Source organism: Bombus huntii, unplaced genomic scaffold, assembly GCF_024542735.1.
Source record: "Bombus huntii isolate Logan2020A unplaced genomic scaffold, iyBomHunt1.1 ctg00000176.1, whole genome shotgun sequence".
Taxonomy (NCBI): domain Eukaryota; kingdom Metazoa; phylum Arthropoda; class Insecta; order Hymenoptera; family Apidae; genus Bombus; species Bombus huntii.
The window spans coordinates 30,001-40,000 of record NW_026099414.1 but is presented as its reverse complement, the minus strand read 5'-3'; the positions used below and the strand labels follow the sequence as shown (position 1 = coordinate 40,000).

The following is a 10,000-nucleotide window of genomic DNA, read 5'->3' as shown; positions in this document are numbered from 1 at the left end:
GGTTCTAGCGAAGCCGAGTTCCGTCACGTTCGACCAACGGGAATCGAACGCGCAGAAGTCGCCATAGGATTGACGACACAAAAACGTTCGAAAAAAAAAGAAAACGACGAACGCGCGAAGATACGCGCGTTCGCCGGCCGGGCGTAAAGTACATTATGATATATAACAACCATCGAGATCGAAGCTCCGTTCGTCAGGAAACGACGGGGATATATACACCCGATTCTGAATCCTCTGTACAGCACACGATCTCGCGAACGAGTAAGCACGGTGGCTAGCCCATGTTATATATGTGTTTGATTCTACTCTCTCGTCCAATTATTCAAGAAACAGCGCGCGTGCATCTCTCCATCGTTCGGGTGATAGTAAAGATTCGATGGGATTCGCGCGGCCGTCCGCCTCGAGCGGTCTTTCGTCCCAATATCCAGAAGCAGAGTTTGAAAAACTCTAGCGACGGCACGGGTGTCCGACTCACGACATCGAGGTTTCGAAGCCGGCGATCCCCTCCGAACGGATGGCGACCACGCGACCGACTGAAAGCATGAAAAATCGACGAAAGATAGAACACATCTCCGTTCGGGTGGTGTTTTTTCTTTAAAAAAAAAAAAAAAAACAAAAATTCGATGGGACTCGCAGCCATCGTCCTCGCGCGGTCTTTCGTCCCGATATCCAGAAGCAGAGTTTGAAAAACTCTAGCGACGGCACGGGTGTCCGACTCACGACAACGAGGATAGACAGCCGGTCCCCTCCGAACGGGTTATGCGATGATAAACTCGATGAAACTTTAGTCTCGTTCAGGTAGTGTGTGTCTTGTAAATCAAAAATTCGATGGGACACGCATCCATCGTCCTCGCGCGGTCTTTCGTCCCAACATCCAGAAGCAGAGTTTGAAAAACTCTAGCGACGGCACGGGTGTCCGACTCACGACAACGAGGATAGACAGCCGGTCCCCTCTGAACGGTATATTATATATGAGATGATAGACGACAAACTGGATGAAACTTTAAGTCTCGTTCAGGTAGTGTGTAAATCAAAAATTCGATGGGACTCGCATCCGTCGTCCTCGCGCGGTCTTTCGTCCCGATATCCAGAAGCAGAGTTTGAAAAACTCTAGCGACGGCACGGGTGTCCGACTCACGACAACGAGGAAAGACAGCCGGTCCCCTCTGAACGGTATATTATATGAAACTTTAAGTCTCGTTCAGGTAGTGTGTAAGTCAAAAATTCGATGGGACTCGCATCCGTCGTCCTCGCGCGGTCTTTCGTCCCGATATCCAGAAGCAGAGTTTGAAAAACTCTAGCGACGGCACGGGTGTCCGACTCACGACAACGAGGATAGACAGCCGGTCCCCTCTGAACGGTATATTATATATGCGATGATAGACGACAAACTGGATGAAACTTTAAGTCTCGTTCAGGTAGTGTGTAAATAAAAAATTCGATGGGACTCGCATCCGTCGTCCTCGCGCGGTCTTTCGTCCCGATATCCAGAAGCAGAGTTTGAAAAACTCTAGCGACGGCACGGGTGTCCGACTCACGACAACGAGGAAAGACAGCCGGTCCCCTCTGAACGGTATATTATATGAAACTTTAAGTCTCGTTCAGGTAGTGTGTAAGTCAAAAATTCGATGGGACTCGCATCCGTCGTCCTCGCGCGGTCTTTCGTCCCGATATCCAGAAGCAGAGTTTGAAAAACTCTAGCGACGGCACGGGTGTCCGACTCACGACAACGAGGATAGACAGCCGGTCCCCTCTGAACGGTATATAATATGAAACTTTAAGTCTCGTTCAGGTAGTGTGTAAGTCAAAAATTCGATGGGACTCGCATCCGTCGTCCTCGCGCGGTCTTTCGTCCCGATATCCAGAAGCAGAGTTTGAAAAACTCTAGCGACGGCACGGGTGTCCGACTCACGACAACGAGGATAGACAGCCGGTCCCCTCTGAACGGTATATAATATACATTATGCGACGGTAGACGATCAACTAGACGAAACTTTAGTCTCGTTCAGGTGGTGTAAAAAAAATTCGATGGGATACGCACGCACGGCTGTCGTCGTCCTCGAGCGGTCTTTCGTCCCAATATCCAGAAGCAGAGTTTGAAAAACTCTAGCGACGGCACGGGTGTCCGACTCACGACATCGAGGCTTCGAAGCCGGCGGCGTTCCCCTCTGAACGAACTTCGGCTAGACTAGTTACGAATCGTTGCTACACATCGTCTTCATCGTCGTCGTCGTCGACATCGACATCATCATCATATCATCATCATCATCATCATCATCATCATCGGTCATCGTCGCATAGCGGGCCAACATCCACGCGATGCGTCTTCGTTCTAGGTTACCCGATCCACGAGTATGTTACACGTGGTTTCGTTATTTCGAACGAAACGACATACGAAGAGCACACGCCCTTTGGGTAGGAAGCACGTTTCGAGAACGACGAGAGTTTCGATGAAAGAGACGAGAGAAGTCGACGCAGAAGGTATCCATGGATCTTCGAAGAGAACCTTCGAAGATGTATATCGGTATCCTTTCGCTCTGCGCGACTCGCTACAAGTTCTTTCGCTCTCGTCGACTCGTTCTAGACGCTTCGTTCGATCCCAAAGAGGAGTCTTCGATATGTCCCGTTGCTAGGAGGAGAACAAACGCAACACAGACCACGAAACATAGAAGAGAATAGGCGAGCATGATCACTCCGACACGAGGCACTTTAGAGATTTTCTTATTAGTTTGCATGGACTTTTATATTTCGTTTGTACGGTTTCCACGATGCAAATACGAAATACGAGATCGTGACGGCGGGTCTTTCTGTGTACGGCCTCTCGCAGGCGCCACGACTGCATTTCTCTTTACACCTGGTTTCCATCGTAATTTTTTCGTTTGATATCGAGCCTTAACTTTTGTTGGCTCTTTCGAAGCTAGAGTTCCCTTTTATTAGAATTTCATATATATATATATTATATGTTATATGTTTTATTCGGAGACGGCGGGTCTTTCTGTTTACGACCTCACGCAGGCGCCTCGAATAAGTTTCATTCGCATTTCGTTTTTATACTTGTATATATATATCTCTTCATCCCGATGATCGAGAGAGAGTGCCACCTTCTCTTCGTATAATTCCGTAGCTGGAGGGTCGTCTCCTCCTTAAGAATATTTCTATTCGTGCCAACGGAGGTTGCCAAGCTCCCTGGCGTTTTCGTTTGTTAAAGTATATAGCTTGTTAATACGTCGTATATACTTTCGTCGATACAGGAGGAGTACGGCTCCTTACCGACCATTGTGATATATATTTCATAGTTTTTATATGTGTTCAAGTCAAATTCTTTTGGTATCGTATCGTTAATGATCCTTCCGCAGGTTCACCTACGGAAACCTTGTTACGACTTTTACTTCCTCTAAATGATCAAGTTTGGTCATCTTCCCGGTAACATCGGCAATGCTTATCACATTGGCCGCGCACCAGTCCGAAGACCTCACTAAATCATTCAATCGGTAGTAGCGACGGGCGGTGTGTACAAAGGGCAGGGACGTAATCAACGCGAGCTTATGACTCGCGCTTACTGGGAATTCCTCGTTCATGGGGAATAATTGCAAGCCCCAATCCCTAGCACGAAGGAGGTTCAGCGGGTTACCCGGGCCTTTCGGCCAGGGAAAACACGCTGATTCCTTCAGTGTAGCGCGCGTGCGGCCCAGAACATCTAAGGGCATCACAGACCTGTTATTGCTCAATCTCGTGCGGCTAGAAGCCGCCTGTTCCTCTAAGAAGATTTGTTTGTACGTTGGTAGTAAAAACCCACCGACCGAAGCCGGGGGCCTTCGAGATACCATAAGTTACGTCTATTTAGCAGGCTAGAGTCTCGTTCGTTATCGGAATTAACCAGACAAATCGCTCCACCAACTAAGAACGGCCATGCACCACCACCCACCGAATCAAGAAAGAGCTATCAATCTGTCAATCCTTCCGGTGTCCGGGCCTGGTGAGGTTTCCCGTGTTGAGTCAAATTAAGCCGCAGGCTCCACTCCTGGTGGTGCCCTTCCGTCAATTCCTTTAAGTTTCAGCTTTGCAACCATACTTCCCCCGGAACCCAAAAGCTTTGGTTTCCCGGAAGCTGCCCGCCGAGTCATCGGAGGAACTTCGGCGGATCGCTGGCTGGCATCGTTTATGGTTAGAACTAGGGCGGTATCTGATCGCCTTCGAACCTCTAACTTTCGTTCTTGATTAATGAAAACATTTTTGGCAAATGCTTTCGCTTCTGTCCGTCTTGCGACGATCCAAGAATTTCACCTCTAACGTCGCAATACGAATGCCCCCATCTGTCCCTATTAATCATTACCTCGGGGCTCCGAAAACCAACAAAATAGAACCGAGGTCCTATTCCATTATTCCATGCACACAGTATTCAGGCGAAGGTAGCCTGCTTTAAGCACTCTAATTTGTTCAAAGTAAACGTATCGGCCCACCTCGACACTCAGTGAAGAGCACCGCGATGGGATATTAGTTGGACCGCCCGCGAGGAGCTAAGCCCACCGATAGGACGTACCACATAATGCCAGTTAAACACCGCGAGCGGTGAACCGACACTGTGACACACAGATTCAACTACGAGCTTTTTAACCGCAACAACTTTAATATACGCTATTGGAGCTGGAATTACCGCGGCTGCTGGCACCAGACTTGCCCTCCAATTGGTCCTCGTTAAAGGATTTAAAGTGTACTCATTCCGATTACGGGGCCTCGGATGAGTCCCGTATCGTTATTTTTCGTCACTACCTCCCCGTGCCGGGAGTGGGTAATTTGCGCGCCTGCTGCCTTCCTTGGATGTGGTAGCTGTTTCTCAGGCTCCCTCTCCGGAATCGAACCCTGATTCCCCGTTACCCGTTACAACCATGGTAGGCGCAGAACCTACCATCGACAGTTGATAAGGCAGACATTTGAAAGATGCGTCGCCGGTGCTAGATGACCATGCGATCAGCACAAAGTTATTCAGAGTCACCAAAACAAACGATGGACGGACAGACGAGCCATCCGCCACCGATTGGTTTTGATCTAATAAAAGCATTCCTACCATCTCTGGTCGGAATCTGTTTGCATGTATTAGCTCTAGAATTACCACAGTTATCCAAGTAAATGTAGGTATGATCTAAGAAACCATAACTGATTTAATGAGCCATTCGCGGTTTCACCTTAATGCGGCATGTACTGAGACATGCATGGCTTAATCTTTGAGACAAGCATATGACTACTGGCAGGATCAACCAGGGATCTTATTCGTATAACAATTCTTATAAATTTCGTTTAAGTTCTCTTCGTGTCGTAGGTGGGACGTAAGCACCGTACGACGAGACTTTTCGTTCTTAAGATAGATATATCTATAAAATATATCTCCTAGCGACGTTCGAGATACACCCATAGTTCAGTAATAATCTTCGAACGCCGCTCGCAGCCACTTTGTAATTCTCAACTCCACCTCCTCTCTTCTCTCTCTCTCTTTCTCATAGTCTTATATAAAATGTTTAGAATCGTACTTCTAAAGGAACATTTCCATAATGCTGTCTTCGTGTAAAAAGACTTATTAGAATATCTTAGCGGTAAAGCACGTATACGCACCTCACGCTGAACGAACAAGCGCGTATCCCAGTGCGTCGCGCTGGACATACCGTAAGAATATTCTTTCAATCGGTAGAACATTTTCGGCAGAAGACATACTACGCAAAGATAGTACGCTCCTACCGCCTCATCGGATACTTCTGCGAAAGCAGAAGTTTTTATAGAAAGCAGACGGTTATACTCTTTTGAATGAATCGATGCTCAGTTAGTACAAGCACACACGCATCTAACAATTTTTGTTAGAATACGTACACACAGGTCACCAGCTTCCCGACTCAGGGGAACCTTGCCACGATATTTGGTCATTACGTCCAGGACAGCGACCCGCGGCGCAGCAGTGTAGAGAAAAAACCAGAACGAGAACGGAGGAACAGTCGAGAAATAGCGTAAAATACACTAAGACTCGAGGAGCGGTGACTGAATTCTCAACCGAGGCCGTAGAATAGCCACGCGCTCAACGCTGTTCCGACCGAACCGTCCGGCTCGACGTCTCTCTTATAGATACGAAAGCGCCAGCCGGAAGGCCGGCGCCGGCCGGGCTAGCGGCCGCGCGCTTACGGTGCAAAACCTCCGTAGCAACGTACCGTTCGGAAGGGACGCTGGAACTTAGTCTCGCGAACGCTCGATCACTACTATACAAAGCCAATATCCAACCATCGAAATACATTACCAGACGTTTTATTAACATAATAGAAATGCATTTTTACCAAAAAATTAATTTTTTTTTTCACCGAAAAATTGCATCAGTAAACATACTCTTTTATCGAATACGGACAAAAAATAAGTTTATAATCAATTACAATACGTTAAAATAAGTAGAAATATGCAAAAAAATATATACCTTGTAACGTTAATTAACGAAAAAATTAGAAAAATATCCCAGTCGTGTCAGTTCGACGAACGCTAATTTTTTGAAAAAATCGATAAAAATGTTTAATCCCGACGTATTTAATAGAGATAGAACGATTCCCGTAAAAAAATTTATACCTTGTAACGCTTTTTAACGAATAAACTCGAAAAAACTTTTTCGCCCTCGGAATTTTTCTAAGTCCCAACGTACCGGCTCGGAATTTTTCTATGTTCCAACGACCGGTCGTGTCGGTCCAAACGTTTTTATATCCGTCTGCCGACGATATAAACGCTTAATCCCGACGTATTTTATCGAGTTATAACGATTTCTTGAAAAATATTCGTACGTTATAACGCTTTTTAACGAATTAATCGAAAAAGAGTGTTCGGTCCGAAAATTTTCTAAGTACGAACGACCGGCCGCATAGGTCCGTTTTTAAAAATCGTTCTCGGACGGAAATAAACCATTAATCCCGACGTATTTCGTCGAGTTACGTCGATTTATGCAAAAAAATTCATACCTTGTAACGCTTTTTAACGAATAAACTCGAAAAAACTTTTTCGCCCTCGGAATTTTTCTAAGTCCCAACGTACCGGCTCGGAATTTTTCTATGTTCCAACGACCGGTCGTGTCGGTCCAAACGTTTTTATATCCGTCTGCCGACGATATAAACGCTTAATCCCGACGTATTTTATCGAGTTATAACGATTTCTTGAAAAATATTCGTACGTTATAACGCTTTTTAACGAATTAATCGAAAAAGAGTGTTCGGTCCGAAAATTTTCTAAGTACGAACGACCGGCCGCATAGGTCCGTTTTTAAAAATCGTTCTCGGACGGAAATAAACCATTAATCCCGACGTATTTCGTCGAGTTACGTCGATTTATGCAAAAAAATTCATACCTTGTAACGCTTTTTAACGAATAAACTCGAAAAAACTTTTTCGCCCTCGGAATTTTTCTAAGTCCCAACGTACCGGCTCGGAATTTTTCTATGTTCCAACGACCGGTCGTGTCGGTCCAAACGTTTTTATATCCGTCTGCCGACGATATAAACGCTTAATCCCGACGTATTTTATCGAGTTATAACGATTTCTTGAAAAATATTCGTACGTTATAACGCTTTTTAACGAATTAATCGAAAAAGAGTGTTCGGTCCGAAAATTTTCTAAGTACGAACGACCGGCCGCATAGGTCCGTTTTTAAAAATCGTTCTCGGACGGAAATAAACCATTAATCCCGACGTATTTCGTCGAGTTACGTCGATTTATGCAAAAAAATTCATACCTTGTAACGCTTTTTAACGAATAAACTCGAAAAAACTTTTTCGCCCTCGGAATTTTTCTAAGTCCCAACGTACCGGCTCGGAATTTTTCTATGTTCCAACGACCGGTCGTGTCGGTCCAAACGTTTTTATATCCGTCTGCCGACGATATAAACGCTTAATCCCGACGTATTTTATCGAGTTATAACGATTTCTTGAAAAATATTCGTACGTTATAACGCTTTTTAACGAATTAATCGAAAAAGAGTGTTCGGTCCGAAAATTTTCTAAGTACGAACGACCGGCCGCATAGGTCCGTTTTTAAAAATCGTTCTCGGACGGAAATAAACCATTAATCCCGACGTATTTCGTCGAGTTACGTCGATTTATGCAAAAAAATTCATACCTTGTAACGCTTTTTAACGAATAAACTCGAAAAAACTTTTTCGCCCTCGGAATTTTTCTAAGTCCCAACGTACCGGCTCGGAATTTTTCTATGTTCCAACGACCGGTCGTGTCGGTCCAAACGTTTTTATATCCGTCTGCCGACGATATAAACGCTTAATCCCGACGTATTTTATCGAGTTATAACGATTTCTTGAAAAATATTCGTACGTTATAACGCTTTTTAACGAATTAATCGAAAAAGAGTGTTCGGTCCGAAAATTTTCCAAGTACGAACGACCGGCCGCATAGGTCCGTTTTTAAAAATCGTTCTCGGACGGAAATAAACCATTAATCCCGACGTATTTCGTCGAGTTACGTCGATTTATGCAAAAAAATTCATACCTTGTAACGCTTTTTAACGAATAAACTCGAAAAAACTTTTTCGCCCTCGGAATTTTTCTAAGTCCCAACGTACCGGCTCGGAATTTTTCTATGTTCCAACGACCGGTCGTGTCGGTCCAAACGTTTTTATATCCGTCTGCCGACGATATAAACGCTTAATCCCGACGTATTTTATCGAGTTATAACGATTTCTTGAAAAATATTCGTACGTTATAACGCTTTTTAACGAATTAATCGAAAAAGAGTGTTCGGTCCGAAAATTTTCCAAGTACGAACGACCGGCCGCATAGGTCCGTTTTTAAAAATCGTTCTCGGACGGAAATAAACCATTAATCCCGACGTATTTCGTCGAGTTACGTCGATTTATGCAAAAAAATTCATACCTTGTAACGCTTTTTAACGAATAAACTCGAAAAAACTTTTTCGCCCTCGGAATTTTTCTAAGTCCCAACGTACCGGCTCGGAATTTTTCTATGTTCCAACGACCGGTCGTGTCGGTCCAAACGTTTTTATATCCGTCTGCCGACGATATAAACGCTTAATCCCGACGTATTTTATCGAGTTATAACGATTTCTTGAAAAATATTCGTACGTTATAACACTTTTTAACGAGTTATTTGGAGGGGATCTTTCGGCCTTTTCGTAGCGGTGCGAAAAAATTCTAAGTTCCAACGTCCCAGTCACGTTGGTCCGGAGGATGAAATTTTTCAAAAAAATAAAGTGAAATCGCTACTTTCGACTAGATTTCGTCGAAACGTAACGATTTCACGCAAAATTTCGATACGTTATAACGCTTTTTAGCGAGTTATTTCGAGTTGAACTTTCGGTACTTTCGTAACGGGGCGAAAAAATTCTAAGTTCCAACGTCCCGGTCACGTTGGTCCGGAGGATGAAATTTTTTAAAAAAATAAAGTGAAATCGCTACTTTCGACTAGATTTCGTCGAAACGTAACGATTTCACGCAAAATTTCGATACGTTATAACGCTTTTTAGCGAGTTATTTCGAGTTGAACTTTCGGTACTTTCGTAACGGGGCGAAAAAATTCTAAGTTCCAACGTCCCGGTCAGGTTGGTCCGGAGGACGAAATTTTTTAAAAAAATAAAGTGAAATCGCTACTTTCGACTAGATTTCGTCGAAACGTAACGATTTCACGCAAAATTTCGATACGTTATAACGCTTTTTAGCGAGTTATTTCGAGTTGAACTTTCGGTACTTTCGTAACGGGGCGAAAAAATTCTAAGTTCCAACGTCCCGGTCACGTTGGTCCGGAGGATGAAATTTTTTAAAAAAATAAAGTGAAATCGCTACTTTCGACTAGATTTCGTCGAAACGTAACGATTTCACGCAAAATTTCGATACGTTATAACGCTTTTTAGCGAGTTATTTCGAGTTGAACTTTCGGTACTTTCGTAACGGGGCGAAAAAATTCTAAGTTCCAACGTCCCGGTCACGTTGGTCCGGAGGATGAAATTTTTTAAAAAAATAAAGTG

At 44.3% G+C, this 10,000-nt stretch overlaps 1 long non-coding RNA gene and 1 other non-coding gene across 2 annotated transcripts in view; both read right to left on the bottom strand.

The window, feature by feature from the left end:
• LOC126877487 (uncharacterized) overlaps positions 1 to 10,000 on the bottom strand; it is a 64,138-nt gene that overhangs the window by 42,632 nt on the left and 11,506 nt on the right. The gene's annotated exons all lie outside the window — the stretch shown is intronic.
• On the bottom strand, positions 3,340 to 5,262 carry LOC126877490 (small subunit ribosomal RNA). The gene has a single exon (XR_007695069.1). It is a non-coding gene; the product is annotated as a small subunit ribosomal RNA (ribosomal RNA).